General features: G+C 38.9%; 1 protein-coding gene across 4 annotated transcripts in view; it reads left to right on the top strand.

Annotated features, from left to right (window-relative positions):
• The window catches only part of gabrb3 (gamma-aminobutyric acid type A receptor subunit beta3), a 169035-nt gene that overhangs the window by 58895 nt on the left and 89897 nt on the right, over window positions 1-20243 (top strand). The window lies entirely within an intron of this gene.

A 20243-nucleotide genomic window follows, 5' to 3' on the forward strand; every position in this document is an offset into this window, starting at 1 on the left:
AGGACTGTGTGATGTATTTTTGGATGATGCGCACAGATCCCAGCAGGGTGGCCTTTTGCAGCTGGCAGATCGTAATTTTGTCAATGTCTATTGTTTCCAAATGCCAGCTGAGATCTTTTGGCACGGCACCCAATGTGCCCATCACCACCGGGACCACCTGCACTGGTTTCTGCCAGAGTCTTTGAAGTTCAATCTTGAGGTCCTGATCTTGAGGTCAATGCGACTGTCACCTGGGATGCCGACATCAATGATCCAAACCTTTTTCTTTTCCACAACTGTGATGTCTGGTGTGTTGTGTTCCAGAACTTTGTCAGTCTGGATTCGGAAGTCCCACAGTATCTTTGCGTGCTCATTTTCCACAACCTTTGCAGGTTTGTGATCCCACCAGTTCTTTGCTACTGGGAAGTGGTACTTGAGGCATAAGTTCCAATGGATCATTTGGGCCACGTAGTTGTGCCTCTGTTTGTAGTCTGTCTGTGCAATTTTCTTACAGCAGCTGAGGATATGATCAATGGTTTCATCGGTTTCCTTGCACAGTCTGCATTTTGGATCAACAGCTGATTTTTCAATCTTGGCCTTAATTGCATTTGTTTTGATGGCTTGCTCCTGGCTGCAAGGATCAGGCCTTCTGTCTCCTTCTTCAGTGTCCCATTCGTGAGCCATAGCCAGGTCTTCTCCTTATCAGCTTTTCCTTCAGTTTTGTCAAGGAACTTTCCATGCAATGTTTTGTTGTGCCAGCTGTCAGCTCTAGTTTGTAGTGTGGCTTTCTTGTACTGGTTTTTTGTCTGCTGTGCTTTGAGGAGTTTCTAATTTTTGACTTCAATCAAAGCAGGTTTTTCACTTTGCTTTACATATTCTGCCAGGGCATGTTCTTCTTCTTTGACTGCTTGTTTTACTTGTAAGAGTCCTCTACCCCCTGATCTTCTAGGCAGATATAGTCGGTCAACATCACTGCAAGGGTGCAGTGAATGATGAATGGTCATGAGTTTTCTTGTTTTTCTGTCCAAATTGTCCAGTTCCATCTGTGTCCAGTTTATGATGCCAGCAGTATATCTTATGACAGGTATGTCCCAGGTGTTTATGGCCTTGATGCTGTTGCCTCCATTGAGCTTGCTTTTGAGAATTTTTCTGACCCTTTGTGTGTATTCTTTACTGAACACAGTCTTCACATGTTCATGCTTGATGTTGTCCAGCTGTAATATGCCCAGATATTTATAGGCCTCTGGCTGGTGACACTTTATTGTTTTACCATTGGGCATATTTATGCCCTCACTTTCAATGATTTTTCCCTTCTTCAATGCCACTGTCGAACATTTGTCCAAGCCAAACTCCATGCTGATATCAGTGCTAAATATTCGGACCGTGTTAGTCAGAGACTGGATTTCAGTTTCCGTTTTTCCATACAGCTTCAGGTCATCCATGTACATCAGATGCGAAATTTTGTGAGAATTCTTAGATGTTTGATAGCCGAGATTTGTTTTTTGTAAGATTGTTGACAGAGGGATCATGGCAATAATGAAAAGCAGAGGGGACAATGAGTCTCCCTGGAAAATTCCTCTCCTGATGTTGACAAGTCCATAGCTTTCATTTCCAACAAATAGTTCAGTTTTCCAGTGCTCCATCATGTTTTCAATGAAGGTGCCAACGTTTTTACAAATCCCGATGGTGTCCAGGCACTTGATGATCCAGCTGTGTGGGAGTGAGTCAAAGGCCTTTTTGTAGTCAATCCACGTCATGTGAAGATTAGCTTTTCGGCTTTTACAGTTCTCCAGAATCATTTTGTCAATCAATAACTGGTCTTTTGTGCCCCTGCTTTTCTGTTTGTTGCCTTTCTGTTCATCTGGCAAGATGTTTTTTTCTTCAAGATAATCTTGAACTTTGTCAGCTATGATGCCAGTCAGTAGTTTAAACATAGTGGGCAGACACGTTATTGGCCTGTAGTTTCCTGGTGCTGCTCCTTTTGCTAGATCCTTTTGTATCAGGTAAGTTCTTCCAGTTGTTAGCTATTCACTGATACTTCCTTTCTGCAGCATCTCATTGAACTGTTGGGCCATTTTTCCATGTAAACTAATCAGATGTTTGAGCCAAAATCCATGAAGTTGATCACTACCAGGCGATGTCCAGTTCTTGACTTTTTGCACTCGTTTGCTGATCATTTCAGTTGTTATTTCCATCTGTTCCATTTTGTACTGTGAGAATTTTCCTTCAAACTCCTTTATCCACCCAGCGTTTTTGTTGTAGTTCTTATTATTTTCCCAAAGCTCTTTCCACAATTTCGTTGTTGCAGTTTTCTCTGGCTTTATGGTTACTATGTCTGTTGTTTGGTTCAGGCTCTGGTAGAACCGTCTTTGGTCTGATTGAAATAGTTGATTTTGTCTGTACTGGATGATTCTGGCTTCATATCTTTCGATTTTTCTGGCTGTTGTTGTAATTTGTTCTTTCACAATTTCCAAGGCTTCTTCAATTTTTCTGGTGTTCAGCCAGTACTTTCTGATCAGGTATTGCTTGATTTTGTCATTCTTCAGTTTCTTCTCTTTCATATTTTTCAGGTTACTTGCATCTGATCTAAGTTTCTTGATTTTCAACTCTAGCCTGACCTTCCATTTTCGTTTTCCAGTCAATTTTCTTTGGGGCTGCCTTGGTTGTAGGAGCCCAAGCTCTTCTGTTGCTATCACTGCTGCACTGTAGGCATACTGGTTTGTTTGTTCAATTGATGTTATTTGGACAGTGGAGAGTACTGCATTCACATCTTTCATGAGAGGCGCCAGGTGTCTCTTGGGTACTGTTTTTAGTGTTGGGAGCCACTGTCTTATTGCATTTGCTGCAATATTATTATATTATTAATAATTTATTATTATTATTATTATTATTATTATTATTATTATTATTATTATTATTACTAAGAGTTGGCTAGGGGTGTAGTCAGGGGCAGGCCCTTCCACACAGCCATATAACCCAGAATATCAGGGCACAATAACCCACAATATCTGCTTTGAACTGGAATGTTTGAGTCCACACTGCCATATATCCCAGTTCAAAGCAGATAATGTGGAATTTTATTCAGCTGTATGGAGGGGTCCTCACTGTGAATGAAAGAACAGAGGAAGCTTCTTGTCAGCTTGAGATCAGGGAAGTGACTGAGGAATCTTTTTATGGGAAGTATCCAAATTGAAAAGATTCTTAGTGAGGAAAAAAAGGTTAGATTGCCTTCCTATCTAAAAGTTATTTTAGAGATGTGATATTTATTTATTTTTCAATATGTGTTGGTCATGGTCAAAGTGATAATATTCTTGAGCCTGGCTTATTAACTATTAATCGTAGATGCTTTTGTAAATGTTGCATTTTAGGACTGTGCTCCCACAATGATATATCTTTGTGCTATTTCAGCAATTGACTGGTTAAACTGGCAGAAGAGTTACACAATGGTCTAAAAGTGGGGTTGTAGACTAGCCTCAGGAGAACTAGATTCTGTTCTTCTGACTTCACTAATACAAGTACTCTGCCAACATGCTGTAAAAACAGATTCAAGAACATGGCCTTGAGAGGGAGTCTTAGTACAAATTTTCAGATAAAAGAAAGTCTAAGAAAAATGCAAATAGAGAGCTAAATTATAATTCATATTTTTAGGAGAAGTTAGGGATGCTTTTTATGAAGATTGAAAAATTCAAATGTAATGAAAAGTATACATAATAGCTAGGTTTTGTATAATTTGATTTGATAATTTGAAGATTTGATTAATATCATTTCTCGAGGAATCTCTAGGTCCGTCAACATGACTCTATGGTCAATTTCCAGTGGAGGAAGAACCCCAACCAAGCTTTGAACTTGTATGTCTATAGCAAACGTTTACACTGATGTCACTGTTGTTTCTCAGTCTGATATGTTTGCCCAAACGCTCTCAATTTGCTCTGTTTATACATCCTTAAATATAATACTACTTTTCCCATACTTCTTTGGGCTTTTCTTTTTGAATAGGTTAGACCTCTCAACTATTACATTCTAGCCGTTTATATTATCCCTTGTTTCAATGGTGTTTCAGCTCCTATTCACCTTCCTGTGTTGAATGTTCAAGCTCTGTGCATTAATGTAGAACTGTCTGAAACGATGACTCCTTTTCTCCAACTTCTTTCTTTTTTGCTGGAATATTGTGTTCCCCTCTGATGTTATCAAGGTTTTCACTGCAGCCTCTGTAGACATTGCAGATCACAAGTTTGATAGTATAACAAATTCACTAAGCTTTACTAGAGTGGAAGAATAAAAATGGAAATATGTTGGCCATTAATGCACCTCCCTTGGATGCTTTCCAGTTCCTCTGAAGCTATTTGAGAAGTATCCTGTTTCCATCAGATCACTTTCATATATTGTTTCACATATTGTTCTAGAAAGCTGCCTATGTGTGTCTAGCAATGATCCGGCTATGCTTCAAAGCAAATCCAGTTGTGTGCTATCATAGTAACAAATAAATTACTCTTTGCATATGATAGGTTTTCTTTTTCATTATTGCTTGAATCTGACTGAAAATAAAAAAATTCTTGAGCCTGATACTGAAAATTCTACATGCTATTAAATGTTTAATAAAATAGCCTAAAACTACTTTAATTGCATGAATTATACAGTGGAAATTGCACAGATAGAAAGCTCAAACATTACAACTACTTTTTATAGCAGCAGAGCAATTTCCTGAGTTCTAATAAAATATTGCCCAATATTTCAGTTTTCAGGAAAAAAAAATCTATAATTTCACTTTATGTCAATACGGTGATTTTTTAAATTGCTTGTTTGTGGCCTCCATATTTTGTGATTTCAGATAGGACTGAGGTTAGAGAGATCTATGCCCAGTGAGCACCTGCAAAACCAGATCAACCAGGACAGAGAAAAAAGCTCCCCAGATTGAAGGCAATGCAGTCAGAGGTTTATTACGATTCAGTCAAAAAAGATGCAAGTACAAGCAATTTGCTTTGAAGGGTGCAAGCATAAACTTATAGAGAAATACATGATTGACTGAAAAAGAGGCAGGCTGGGATCTGCACCCAGACTGGCTAGGGGTTCCCTTGATGTCATCGCCTACAGGTGGGAATTCCTGTGGCAGGAAGAATTGCAGTTGAAGATTGGTCTGTTCAAGGAACCAAACCATTGCAGAGACACCCCCCTGGGAGGGCACAATCCATGAGGAAATAATGGTGCTCTGCTGATTAGTCTCTGAGTAACTCTAGTGTCCAGTTCCATGTGAGACAAAGGTGCAAGACTCAGAAGACAAAGTTGGTGATTTTAGACAAACAAGGACATGGTTGCCAGCATAGAAAATTAATGAATGCATGTCTCCTAAGCCCTCTCTTCTGTGGGAGTGGCAGACTCTCAGCCTCAGGTTAACTGGACAAACATCCTGAGCTTATTTTGTTGGTAAAGAGGATCATCTATCTACATATGTACACAATGGTCCTGGGATAGTTATCTGGTTTGGGAAATGGCTGGAAGGATCTTGCCCACGGTCACCTTTCCCAAGGGATTATGCAAACTGGGGCATAGAGAGGTGACTGCCTTCAAGTTACAGTTTGATATATATTTTAGAAACAATTTGTACTCTTATACTCAATTTATACACTATACACAGCATATAAAAGATACAAGTTATACAAAATCATTAAATAGATACATTTTATTAAAGGGTTAGAATTGATAGAATTTGCAGGGTACAGCAGCTGCTAGGTTCATTTCGGAACCTCTAAAGCTTCAGCATTTTCCAACTCCAGATCTCAGGATGAGATTTTAATATAAAATAAAATAAAAAAATACATTCTTTGCTTGATGGCTCTTGGTGAACTATACATCTTTTTTTTGGGGGGGGGGGTATCATGACTCGATAACACATATTTTATATGAGGGGTTTTTCAGGAAAAATAGAATTTTGTTGCAATAAATTGAAAAGAAATAAAATAGAAGAGCCACGGTTGAATAACATGGTTTTTGTGTGATTTAAAAATGAATTAGACAACTATCCAAACACACACCTTTTGTATATAGGACACTCAAATTGTGGTTAGAAGTTGTTTGACCATATCCATTCCTGTATGTAATTGAAGAATGTTGTCTTCTTTTGACAAGTTCATTTCTCCTAAACATCAAACCTTTAGCTTTCTACCCAGCTAGGTTATTTAGCATTCTGTCAAAGAGAAAAAATTGCTTTACTCCTGCATTTTCTCTCAAGCACCTACTTTCAAGATTAAGAAAAATAGAAAAACACAGTTCTGCATTTTTAAAATATTCATAAACTCCATGTCTATCATGGTGGCAATCTGGAAGCTCTCATTTAAGTCCCACTAGTGAAGGGGAGCATTCGGTGAGTCCAGTGAAAAATGTCTCAGTTCTGATAGGAGGGAAGGAAGGAAGGAAGGGAAGCATTGCACATTGAGTGCAACTAAAGATGTATATTAATATCAAATAATGGACTGATATATCAGTGCAAGTTCTTGTAAGGCATTTTTGCCTACTTACAAGGACTTCTAATGTCTTTTGGCATGTATAACAGACTAACAGAGACAAGACAAAAAACTTTTCCACAATCATATTGATGATTTTTTGTTACTTCTGAAATCCCAAGAATTGTTGCTAGACAATTTGTGATTAGCCAACTTATCGCTATACAGTATATTATGCAGACATGTGTATACCTAGGTATTGTCTAAACAGTTTTTATGTATAGCAAAGTGTATATTAAAAAGAATATGACATTTGTCATACTGAGCATAATGAGACTTGACTTTTTTTTTAAAAGGTTATTGCATTTGCCCATGCTTTGTAAAAATGTAAAGGCTAATTCACATACATTATTGTATTTTTTCCTATCTTGGAGAAAGGTCAGAGCCCTCTTAAGAAATGTCAACTACTGTGCCACATCCAGAGTTTAGCTGACATGATTTGTTTATAACATAAAGGGAAAAAAAGATCTTAAATGGGAGGCTGGTTGTCCTCTGAATATATCTGATTAATGATCTCAAACAGGCAAATGGCTTTTTATATAACTGCTTTCAGCTACAGGATTTCAGTTCTACTGCATTTTCTGTTCACCTGTTGAGAGGCAGCATGGCATTAGTGCCATATATAACTATTAGACTTAATTGCAATGGCTTCACTTAGCTTTCTCCAACAGGGAAATTTTCGTCACTAAAAATAGAACCATCCCCTTCCTCAGGTAGATGCATGTGAGCATTTCGCAGGTTGTGGGTAACTTGTAATTCTCTAATCAGGAAAACAATTCTGTTCCCAAGTAGGAGTATTAGGCTTGGGCCCGAATCAGTTTGACTGAAAGTGATTTGTAATATTCAGTGATCCATTTTATGTAATCCTCCAAAAACAGAATTGGGAGGAGGGAACCGAAAAGCTCAACAAAGTGGATCAAGAGAGCTGGATTTATTGACTACTGGAGATGATGGAGTTAAATCTGCATTATACCAGAGGCAGGGGTCTGCCGCAGGGCTCCTGGGGAAGATCCTGCCATGCTTTTTCTCCCTTCCTGGCAGCAAAGTGACCCATTTTTCTGGAGGGCTCCTCCTCCAGGGAAGGCCCTGTGGGAATTCGCTTTCCCAGCAGCACTTGCATGGGGCAGGCATTGAAAAGTCTCTGAGTTCCTCCCGGAACATGATAGGAGTTAAACTTTCTCTCTGTGTGTGTTTCTCAGCCAGTAAAAGGCCTGGTTGTATCCATGCTCTGATTGACTGAGAATGGACACAACTGGCGACTATGATTCCCAGAATCCTCTCTTGCAGTTTGTCTTATTTTAAAAAATGTTATGGCAAAAACTTAAAATAATTCTAAAAAATCAGTAGAATTGTAAATTGTTCTAAAACTTGGCTCAGAGACTAATCAACTTGTAAATGGGGTCTAAAACTGAGGTAGGTTCCATGGAGATAAGCCTTAAAATGATTGAGGATTGAGCCTTTAAAGTTTCCCATTGTAGCCAATGGGCCGAATCTTTGCCAAATGAAAACGGCAACACTCCTCTCGATTCAAGTAACTTCCTGGTAAACAGAATGGGGAGTTAGCTGAAAATGGACACCGAAACAGCATGCCTTTTGGCCAAATTGCACACCTCTAAGGAATATTCATAGAATCATAGATTCGTAGAGTTGGAAGAGACCTCACAGGCCATCCAGTGCAGCCCCCTGCAAGAAGCAGGAAAATCTCATTCAAAGCATCCCTGACAGATGGCCATCCAGCCTCTGCTTAAAAACCTCCAAAGAAGGAGCCTCCACCACAATCCGGGGCAGAGAGTTCCACTGCCGAACAGCTCTCACAGTCAGGAAGTTCTTCCTGATGTTCAGGTGGAATCTCCTCTCCTGTAGTTTGAAGCCATTGTTCCGCGTTCTAGTCTCCAGGGCAGCAGCAAACAAGCTTGCTCTCTCCTCCCTATGACTTCCCTTCACATATTTGTATATGGCTATCATGTCTCCTCTCAGCCTTCTCTTCTGCAGGCTAAACATACCCAGCTCTTTAAGCAGCTCCTCATAGGATTTGTTCTCCAGACCCTTGATCATTTTAGTCACCCTCCTCTGGACGCTTTCCAGCTTGTCAACATCTCCCTTCAACTGTGATGCCCAGAATTGGACACAGTATTCCAGGTGTGGCCTGACCAAGGCAGAATAGAGGGGTAGCATGACTTCCCTGGATCTAGACTCTATACCCCTATTTATGCAGGCCAGAATGCCATTGGCTTTTTTTTGCCGCCGCATCGCATTGTAGGCTCATGTTTAACTTGTTGTCCACGAGGACTCCAAGATCTTTTTCACACGTACTGCTGTCGAGCCAGGCATCATCCCCCATTCTGTATCTTTGCATTTCATTTTTTCTGCCGAAGTGAAGTATCTTGCATTTGTCCCTGTTGAACTTCATTTTGTTAGTTTTGGCCCATCTCTCTAATCTGTTAAGATCGTTTTGGATTCTGCTTCTGTCTTCTGGAGTGTCAGCTATCCCTCCCAGTTTGGTGTCGTCTGCAAACTTGATGATCGTGCCTTCCAGCCCTTCGTCTAAGTCGTTAATAAATATGTTGAACAGAACCGGGCCTAGGACGGAACCCTGAGGCACTCCACTCGTGACATCTTTCCAAGATGAAGAAGATGCATTCGTGAACACCCTTTGGGTCCATTCGCTTAGCCAATTACTGATCCACCTAACAGTAGTTTTGCCTAGCCCACATTTGACTAACTTGTAACACATGGGAGACCTTGTCAAAGGCCTTACTGAAATCCAGGTAAGCTACATCCACGGCATTCCCTGCATCTACCCAGCTTGTAACTTTATCAAAAAAAGAGATCAGATTAGTCTGGCATGATTTGTTTTTGGTAAATCTGTGTTGACTATTAGCAATGATCGCATCTGTTTCTAAGTATTTGTAGACCACTTCCTTAATTATCTTTTCCAGAATCTTGCCTGGTATTGACGTGAGGCTAACCGGACGGTAATTGTTTGGGTCATCCTTTTTCCCCTTCTTGAAGATAGGGACCACATTTGCCCTCCTCCAATCTGCTGGGACTTCTCCCGTTCTCCAAGAACTCTCAAAAATTATTGTTTGTGGTTCCGAAACAACTTCCGCTAGTTCCTTCAATACTCTTGGGTGTAATTGATCCGGCCCTGGAGACTTGAATTCATTTAGAGCAGCCAGGTATTCCTGGATGACTTCTTTCCCTATTTGGGGTTGGATTTCACCCAATCCTTCATCCACTCCATGTTGCTGAGGCTGAGGCTGGCTTTCTTTTTGTAAGAAGACTGAGGCAAAGAAGGCATTAAATAGTTCTGCCTTTTCCCTATCCCCTGTCAGAATTTCTCCATCTTCTCCTCGCAGAGGCCCTATCGCCTCCTTGTTCTTCCTTTTCCTGCCATTTTTAATGTCTCTGGCCAGCCTGAGCTCGTTTTGCGCTTTAGCCTTGTGAACCTTTTCCCTACAGGAGTTGGCTATTCGTTTGAATTCTTCTTTGGTGATTTCTCCCTTTTTCCACTTCTTGTGCATGTCTCTTTTGAGTCTGAGCCCAGTTAGAAGTTCTTTGGACATCCATTCTGGCTTCTTCGCATTTGTCTTGTTTTTATTCTTTGTTGGCACTGTTTGCATTTGCGCCTTGAGTATTTCACTTTTGAAAAACTCCCATCTATCCTTGACTCCCTTGTCTTTTAGTATTGGCATCCATGGAATGCTGCTCAGTATTTCCTTCATTTTTTGGAAGTCAGGTCTCCTAAAGTCCAGAAAGCAGGTTTGACTTTTTTTTCGTTTCGGCCTTCCTTTGTATTGCAAACTAGAGGAGCACATGGTCACTTGCCCCTAAGGATCCGACCACTTCGACTGTATTGATCAGGTTCTCCACATTTGTTAGGATGAGGTCAAGAGTAGCCAATCCCCTTGTTGCCTCTTCTACCTTCTGGACCATAAAATTGTCTGCAAGGCAAGTGAGGAATTGGTTGGACTTTGTACTCTTGGCCAAGTTTGTTTTCCAGCAGATATCAGGATAGTTGAAATCACCCATGACTACTATATCTCTTCCTTGTGCCTGTTTGGTCAGCCGCTGACAGAAGGCTTCATCAAGTTCTTCATTCTGGTTCGGAGGTCTGTAGCAGACACCCACGACGAGATCATTTTGAGTCCCAGTTCCCTTGATTCTTATCCAGATGCTTCCAAGTTGGTTTCCCGGATTGCCATCTTGCATCTCTTCTGCAACGTAAATGTTTTTGACATATAGGGCTACTCCCCCTCCTGAATTCCTGATTTCATGTTCATCATGTTATGCATCTCTCCTCCAATCTGTTTCATTTTTATATTAAATGTATTGTGGTCATTTTAGGCATTCTTGAGATAGATTCTACTGGTTCAGAATACAGACAATCTCCAGGATAAAAAGCAGTTCCACATTTCTGTGGTTCAATTATTCCTCTCTCCCATACAGAGTCTTCTTTCCTGGTGACTTGTGTGCTGCGAGCTATATGAAAAAAATAGTCAAAGCATCCTGATTAGCTTGATGCCTAGATGTTACGTTGTTTTCCTTTATTCACTATAAAGATGCAAATTAATCACATGATTTATTTATAATGTGATTTATTAATATCCGACTTATCTTTTGGGGGGGCTTAAAACATTTTAAAAATCAGTAAAACAAATCTGAAATAAGAAAGTTATTTCCCAACTAGAGAGGACATAGGAAATATCCTTTGCCTCAAATAATATTCTTAGGAGGGCAATCTGAGGAACGGATGCAAGAAATTATGTTGTGGAGTTTACTAATAAATTACAAGTAGTTCACTGGGCTAGTGTCCAACTAATAGTTTAAACTCCGGTGTGAAATTCTCCCTCAAAGTGAAAAACATGTGTGGCTCTTGTGTCTTGGATAGTCACTGAACAAATAAAAGATTCATTGTGATATCAGCTCTATGAGAGAACATCTTACCTATTGCATTGCATTCTGTTATCCAGCTCACATGCCTACAACTGCTTACCTGCAATGAGTAGGTTAACCACAGGAACAGATGCAAAATCCTGGCCAGTGCTGTTGGTCACTGAGTGGCCATCTTTTCTGATGGCAATCATGGCTCAGCATCGTATGTCACAAAAGATTGTCTTCTACACATCCTTTGCATAAAGGCTCTCTGGACCAGGAAAAGCCAAGAATGGACAAAAGACTAAGCTGATGAATACTTCACTGAATTAGTATTTTCCTATAGTACAATATATTGTGTTGCTATTTAACTCTAGGTATTTAAAAACTTTAGATTGCTAGAAGGCTAGTGTTGTTTGAGCATTGGACTATGACTCTGGAGATCAAGGTTCAGAGCGTCACTCAGCTAAACTCACTGTGTGACTTTAGGCAAGCCATAATCTCTCAGCTTCAGAGGGAGAGGCAACTCACCTCTGAAGAAATATTGCCAAGAAAACTCAACAATAGGTTCACCTTAGGGCAGTGGTTCCCAACCTTTGGGCCTCCAGGAGTTTTGGACTTCAGCTCCCACAGTTCCTGACAGCTGGTAAACTGGCTGGGATTTCTGGGAGTTGAAATCCAAACCACCTAGAGGGGCAAAGGATGGGAACCACCACTTTAGGGCTTCCATAAGCTGAAAATGAGTTGCAAGCACGCAACAACAATTATTTCCAAGTTCTACATATCCAAGCAGATAATTTAATAGTTTGATCGTGCATTTCCTTTGGGTGGAGCAGTGACAATGCTTTAGTGTCTGCCTTAAACAAAGGATTGAATGACTAAATAATTAAATCGTTAAGTAAAGCACATTTATGCACGGAAGGACAGGATTACAGGTAAGATGCAATAAACATACCAAAATGCCTATCCTTGTTAAGAGTCCTTGGAGGACAGCAGTTACAGTTGTAATTTACACCACCACCACCCCCTCTTTGTGGGATTTACATTTATTTCAGATATGCTGTCAGAGTAAAAGGAAATGGCTAGCAGTTGGAATACATAATCCTTGAATTTGGAAGTACAGTAACTATTTTTGAGGGATCTGAAAGAAAAAATAATAATGCATTGTCCATATATATACTTCCCCCTGTGCCCTTTGAATTTTTTTAAGTGAATCTAGTATATAATACTTATAAATGTTTGGTCATCCCTTGCAGAGGTTTTGAATGGAGTGTTCAGCCTTTGTCAGAAGGATGCTTAACTGCATGTGGGGATCAATGACTCCTCATTAGTTTGAGATTACTTGTTTTTGAGAAACACTTTTGGGCTCACAATTCCTTTCTAAGTATGCACACACTGACTGTTTAACGATCTGTTCTAGACCTTTCTTGGCATTGATGTCAAGCAAAATGGCTAGTAGTTCCTTGGGTCCTTTATTATTATTTTTTGAAGTTATCAAATGTATACTAGGATCTCTCCTATTCTCCAGTTATTCTCAAAACATACTGGCAGTGGCTCTGAGATTATATCTACAAGCTTATTTAGTACTTTTCAATGCAGTTCATCTAGCCCTAGAGAAAAGAATTGATTTCGTTCATTAATGAATTTGCAGTCCAGCAACATCTAGTGGTCGTGTGTTGTCCTAGATGTTAAATTGAATAATAACCTGTCTTATCTATCACAGTGAATTGAGTGGAGCAACCCTTTCTATAAAGAAAACCCTCTGCCCTGACATTCTGCTTGCATATCTGGGCTATTCTGTCAGTGGATTTTACATGGTAACGCTGTATCTTATATTCTGCTGGCATAGCAGTGCTTTTGTTGCACTGCCTCATATTTTCAATATAAATTGTTATGGTTGTCCCTACCCCTTAGTCTGAAGAACAGCACACAACCTTATTTATTTTGGAACTGAATATATAACATGTATATCTGTCTGAAGGCCTTATTTGGTTAATTTACAATTCCATGGAGGTTTTTTCTATCTATGTTTTAGGTTCCCAAAATATACAGTATTTTCAGAGGCTCACTCTATTTTTTCTATGTCACATTAGATCACTTTGACTGCACCAAATTCCAATAATCCAATTTAGTTGAATGAATTGTAGCTTAGGAAAGAAGTGTTTTTAACTAGATAGCTAACCTGTGGGTTGACATTGCAATCTGTTGTGAATGCACATGAATTTCAAGTGAAAGATCATGATCTTAGATGAAGCATTATTCCTAAAAGTACAGGTGACTACAGTGGACAGGAGTATTTTGGCTCAGTTTCAGGCAGTAGACCAACTATGTCACTTCCTAGAATACACATTACCTCCCCATTAGAGTACAATAATGTTCTATATGTGGTTGGTGTTAAATATAGTTTCAGCCACTATAGCTTGTGCAAATTGCATTTGCCAGTAAGGATAGAAAGACTATACAGAAATATTTGGAAAATGCATGAAAAACATTTTCTGAGTGTTGGTAAACCATAATGAGAAAAATCTCAGACTGATGGGAATTTTGCAGTTCAAAGCTTATTCTGTGCAAATTCATACATGGTGTTTTGCACATAAAGTAGCATTTCCATATGGAAAATAATATTTCATTACAGAAATATTAATTCCATCTCTGAAAATTAAGTTTTCTGTGCAAAAGTGGTGTAATTGGACATTTATTATTTGTAAAAAAAAATGTACATGGTAAAAATTGTACATGGTATAGAAAACACATGTTCCTATGCAGAAGACAGCATTTTCTGCGTGGAGATTAATGTTTATGAAATATTATTTCTGATGGAGAATATACTGTTTTCCACAAAGAAAATTGTGTAAAAGGATATTCAATCTGCGTAACATTCATATCTGATCAACTTTAATAGAAAACAGCATTTTCTGTGTAGGAATTAATATTTTTCCATTGAAATACTATTTTCCACACAGAAAATGCTATTTTATAAGCAGAAAATCCTGTTTTCTGCATGCAAAAAACTACATGCAAATTTTATGCAGAAAAGATCTTGAATTGAAAATACTGTTGATGAAGCTATGTGGTTTTCATAAACAGTGCAAAAGAAATGCTGAAATTACTCATTGCTATGTTTGGGAAGAAACTTACATCTCAATTGGAGAGAATGGTGTCAGATGTGTGCTTTAGAGTCCATACATCCTTGGTTTTCCTCCTAGCAGGAGCGCCCGCAGAGACGGTCTTGGCCAGGTCCAGGTCGATGCAGAGGTGGGAGGGAAGAAGGTAAGGGCTGTAAGGGGCTTCCATTTTTCAACACATTAGCTTTGAAAAGCTTGGGCAAGGTTACCTGAAAGACTCCCGTGTGAGTCTATCTAAATACCTGAGGTCCTCAATGGAGGCTCTTCTGTACCTCCCTCCTTGCCAAGAATCTAGGTAGGTGAGTACATGTGACCGGGCATTCTCTGTACCAACACCCTGAATATAGAATTCCTTCTCAAGGGAAGTGAGACTGTCTCCATTTTTCTTGAGCTCCCCATGGGCTTCTAATACTGTATTATTTTGTTTGGCCTTCAGTCCTTAAGCACAGGGGTGACTGTTCTGGCTATTGGTTTTAAAATTTCACAGAATTATTTTTCTTGTTTTAATGTTTTTGTCAGGCAATTGCCAATGTTTTTAACTGTTATGCATTGCTTTCCTTATTAAAGAAACAGTAAATCAACAGAAGAAACTAGGGATTGTCACTCATCCCATCCTCATTTCCTCATGTGTTTTTTTCTACATGTGTACTCTTCCTTTCTAGCAAGGAAAAAGGCCAGAACAAAACCTTATACAATAAAATGCACATACATACTAATACATAAATAGGATGTTTCTGAACAGGGTAGTACATCAGTTTGTTTCCTCATCATACCAATTTTTATAAACCTTTATACAGTCAGCTTTTTACATTTGCTGGGGCACGGCACAGCCACAAAAGTGAAAAACTGCAAATTAATCGGTTTTAATTTGAGATAATACCTTTCTAGGAATCTGGGGGGTCAAAACTAAATTTTGTGAAGTTTTTACATTGAATTATCCCCAAAATGCCCTCCACGGGCCTAAACACATGTCCCTATGTCCCATAGAGCATGGTTTGGGCAAAACGTGTGTGTGTGTGTGTGTGTGTGTGTGTAGATAGATAGATAGATAGATAGATTTGTGAGTACTCCAAGGTTTCCTTGAAGAGTAATGTGGCCCTCTTCTCTTCCCCATCCCATCCATGTTAATATGTTGTTATTTTTCCAAGAACATTTTGATAAGGTTACTCTAAATAATAAATCCAACCTAGGGAGATCCAGGTGCAAATTCTTACTCACTCTTGGGTCAGCTTGGGCCAATGGCCCTGTTTTATTTCTCAGGATTGTTGTTCAGATGAAAATGTAGAGGAGAATGATGTAAATGAGCTCTTTGAGATACAAAATAGCAAGTAAAACAAATAAATACATAAATAGCTCTTTTTATGTTGCATATGGTTTACGTTGTATATGTTTCTAATATGTATCCAGTAGAAAAGGAGTTCAGAACTTTAGTAGAATCAAGACACAGCTTCTCCTGGATAAGTACAACTAAACAACAGCAAAAACACAAAACTAAGCTTAAACATCTGTTTTCCTCCTAAGGTATCATGAACTGTATAAACTCAGCAACATAGCTAAATCCCAAAAGCCAGCAACAGATGTTCCCAAAATTATAATAGTGCTGGTTTATAGGACCAACCATCTCTGAAAAATAAAGAGATGAGCATTTTGGGGGGGCATTCCTCCCAGTCTATCTTAAAATTTTAAAAGATTTTATTGCAGTGTTTGCAGTTTGTCACCAGATGCCACTATAGCGCTAGCACCACTATAAAGATGTCTAGTGAAAAATAAAGCATAAGGTCCAAGATCAAGCTAGGATATGAGGCATGAACAGAGCCCATTATTTTGCTCTTCTCTAAGATAAAGAAAGAGAAGAAAATTCATCCAAAGGAAAACAGCAAAGTAACATTATAAAAGTGATGAAACTCAACTGAGATATTAATTATATTTTACATTTGTATCGCACTTTCAGAGTGCATCATAGCCATTGTATATTTGGAATTCTTATGGCATCTAAAATAAAAAGACTTCTGCTAAATTTAGGGAAAATTCTCAAGAGGATTTCCTAGCTCAATTACAAATAGATTTAGGGTGACTAAATTTGCCTAGGGCCAGTTTTATGTATAAGTAAAAAAGTACTATCTAATACATAGCAATGTCTTTAACAGTTATTTAATTAAATAGCCTGGAACACAGAGGAACACCTGTCTTGAAATAAATATCAAAACCGAACTGAAAAAGTTTCCATTGTTTCTGTTGCCTCCATATATGTCAACGTGACTATCCTTGCCTCTGAAGAAGTAATGTATACCCCAATTAAGCACTGGGGCCTTCTGTGCTTATTTCTTAAAAGGTGCATCAATACATAATTAGGCCAAAATTATTGTGTCCCAGGCAAATCAGTACCATTAGATTATATGGATTACATACAGGTCTTTATATCTGTTTTTATACCTTAAACAGTGATGGATCCTGTCCTTTATTTTAGATCTTCCTCTGTGTCTCTGTGTTGTGATGTATATGGAGGAGGTTTTTTTTTTGGGGGGGGGAGGGGGGGAGCTCAGATAAGTGGTAATTCTCAAGTTAGTTGGCAGGTCAATTAACTCAGGGTTCTATCCAAGGCACTGACTCTGTTTTGAGAATAGGAATCAGAACTTTGATAGATCCTTTAGATTTCAGAATAAAACTTGGAGTAGATTTACCACCCTGCTGACATGAAAAATATCAGCCACAATTCAGTACATCTTAGTCAAATTTATATTTAGTCCTTTTAGCATGGTGACATTCACTTTTTAATTCTGATGGGATATTCTCTTGTTAGGACTTTACTGACCAACTTACTTTACCACAACAGCCTCATTTCCACACAATGAAAAAAAGCAAAAACACAAACATGGCAATACAAGTAATGGCCATACCCCTTTCAAATGAGTAACTGGGCAGAAAAATAAGTTTTAAAATGGAATTTTGTATTTATACTCCAGGCATTTGGGGGCTCCTGGTGGCACAGTGTGTTAAAGCGCTGAGCTGCTGAACTTGTGGACCAAAAGGTCCTAGGTTCAAATCCCAGGAGCAGAATGAGCACCTGCTGTTAGCCCCAGCTCCTGCCAACCTAGCAGTTCGAAAACATGCAAATGTGAGTAGATCAATAGATACCGCTCTGGTGGGAAGGTAATGGCGTTCCATGCAGTCATGCCGGCCACATGACCTTGGAGGTGTCTACGGACAATGCCGGCTCTTCGGCTTAGAAATGGAGATGAGCACCAACCCCCAGAGTCAGTCATGACTGGACTTAACATCGGGGAAACCTTTACCTTTACTCCAGGCATTTATAGTTTTGCTTTCCCATTGTTTTTTCTGTTAATATGTGATTGAAACATTACAAACCCAATTGTATGACTCAATCATATGCATGGAGTTGGAGTGTCTCATTTGGCTGAGACATTGCATTTTAAAAGATTATATCCATTTTACATAAAATGTGTACTTACATAATGTTCATAAAAATAGAGTACACATTTTGGGGTCATTAAGCTTGAGAATGTAACTGTGTTTGACATACTGTAGAGCCTTAAGGATTTACAAAATTTAGATATGTAGTATCTAAATAATGTATTTGTCAAAATTTGATGCTACTTTTTTCTATATACATACACAACAATGACAACAAACTCTGCATTTTCATGTACATAACAGTGTTGTCAAAACTTGTGAAATAACACAGATTCTGTTTATAGGCTTTTAAAGCTCATTTTAATATGAAGCCAAATTAATTGTCTTTTCTTATTAGCAGCTCAGTCTGATTCATAGATTGTAGGATGGAGTAAAGTCTGGTTCACCTATAGTAGGAGTCAAAAGTGATGTTTTCTGTTTACTTGGGATCAAGATTATGTTTTCTCCACTGCAGGCTTTGTAAACTTTTTCACATATGACTCCACTCCACCTGAGAAATGTTTTTTCTTCATGGTCTCTTTGAATGCATACATACGGAGTTTACTGCACCTGCGGAGGCTCTAACAGAATCTTCCCAAACTGTGATTTTTCCAATTTTGGCAGTAACACCACCTATTCCTCCTCAGGGCATAAAATGCAGCCTGGATCCGTGCTCCCCAGTTCCTTTTTTCCCGCCACTGTATCAGCTCTTCTTGGAATTTCACTCATGAAGAATGTCGATGTCTCACTTTAAACACTGCACCCAATGCACGTCGAAGATACCGGACTCCGATGGCCATGCCAAATGCCTCCTTTGCCTTGAAGAGAGCCATGTGGTCAGCTCATGCACCAATTGCCAAGCATTCGTGACCCAGGCGGAAAAGAATAGAGGGTCTAGGCTGAAAGCCCTGCTCTATCAACAAGCCTTGACTCCTTCAACCTCCATGGTGCCTCTGACCTCAGCACCTTTGGTGGCTCCTTCAGGATCTTTGACCACTTTGAATACTTCAAAAATGTTTTGTGTCTCGCGCATTGAAGACATACTGTATATATAAATTTCAGATATATATTTGAAAATAATAATAGAGATAACAATGCATTACAGTACAAATCTTCTCTAAATCAATGTAGATGATTATTTACAGTTTTTGTAACTAAGTTACAAGATCAGTTTGTACTCCCCTTTTCATTGTAGATCATTAGTTTCCCCTTGAATCCCCCACCTCCACCCCTACCCCCACATTTCCCACTCCCACCTGGGCCAGCTTATATCAATACATTGAGCTAATTGTTTGGATGGCCTGGTTCGAGATTCTGTACCTATCATTTCCTTCCGTTTTGTCAATTAAACAATACCATTTCACATTCCAGTCTTGTTTTGGGTAACTATTCAAATATTTATTTTTTCTTTGATTGATAAAGTTGTTAATTAAATATTCAGAGAGGTAGGGCTACCAGGTTTTCAGGTGCAACCTTGTTTTGTCTTTTCAACCTCAGGCGATCATGGCATGTATGGCAGATATCATACATTTTAGTTTTTTTTGTACATTCTGTATTCCTTTCCTTTACCTCTATTGTGAGGGACAGAAAGCAGGCTTTATTCCAATATAATGTTTGCCCTATTATTTCCTCTATTACTTCTCTGATTGTGTTGTAATATTTTTGGATTTTAATACAATCCCACCACATATGTGAAAATGTACCAATCTCCCCGCACTTATGCCAGCATTTATTGGAAATGTTTCCCATTGAGACCCCTGCGGGATGAGAAGGGCAGGATATAAATCAAGTATATAAATGTGTGCCAACTGTAAGAAGGTTCTATACCATTTTGCAATTACTTTCCATTGTGTTTCTTTGATCCTTACGTGTCAATCCAAGACCTGACTAAATGATCATTAAAGTTTATGTCTTGGTTCCAAGCCTCTACTAAGGTGTGTTTTGTCTTGCAGGATAAGGCTGTTAGTTTCTTAAACATTTCCCCAATAATTCCTTTCTCTTTTTCTATTTTCCGCTTAATTATTCTATCTAATGGGGCATCTGTTGCTTCTTTCTTTTTCATTTCCTGTGTTCTTTGGAACAAGCCTAAGCAGGCTATCCAGTTCTTCACTTCTAATTTTTCCTTTGTCTTATCCCATTTTTTTAGTGCTCTGGTGGGTTCTAAGACATCTTCAACCCTATTTACACCATTTTCTTTCAGGGTTTTTATTAAGTTCCTAAATGTTTTGTCTTTGTTTTCCAGAGTTTCTAATGGAAAGGGGTCTATTTTATTTATTTGTAATTTATTTTGCCATTTCTTCCAAATGTACAGTGTTGAAAGTAGGGAGGCAGCCCCTAAATCAGGGGTCACCAAACT

This window comes from Anolis carolinensis, chromosome 3, assembly GCF_035594765.1.
Source record: "Anolis carolinensis isolate JA03-04 chromosome 3, rAnoCar3.1.pri, whole genome shotgun sequence".
Lineage (NCBI taxonomy): Eukaryota > Metazoa > Chordata > Lepidosauria > Squamata > Dactyloidae > Anolis > Anolis carolinensis.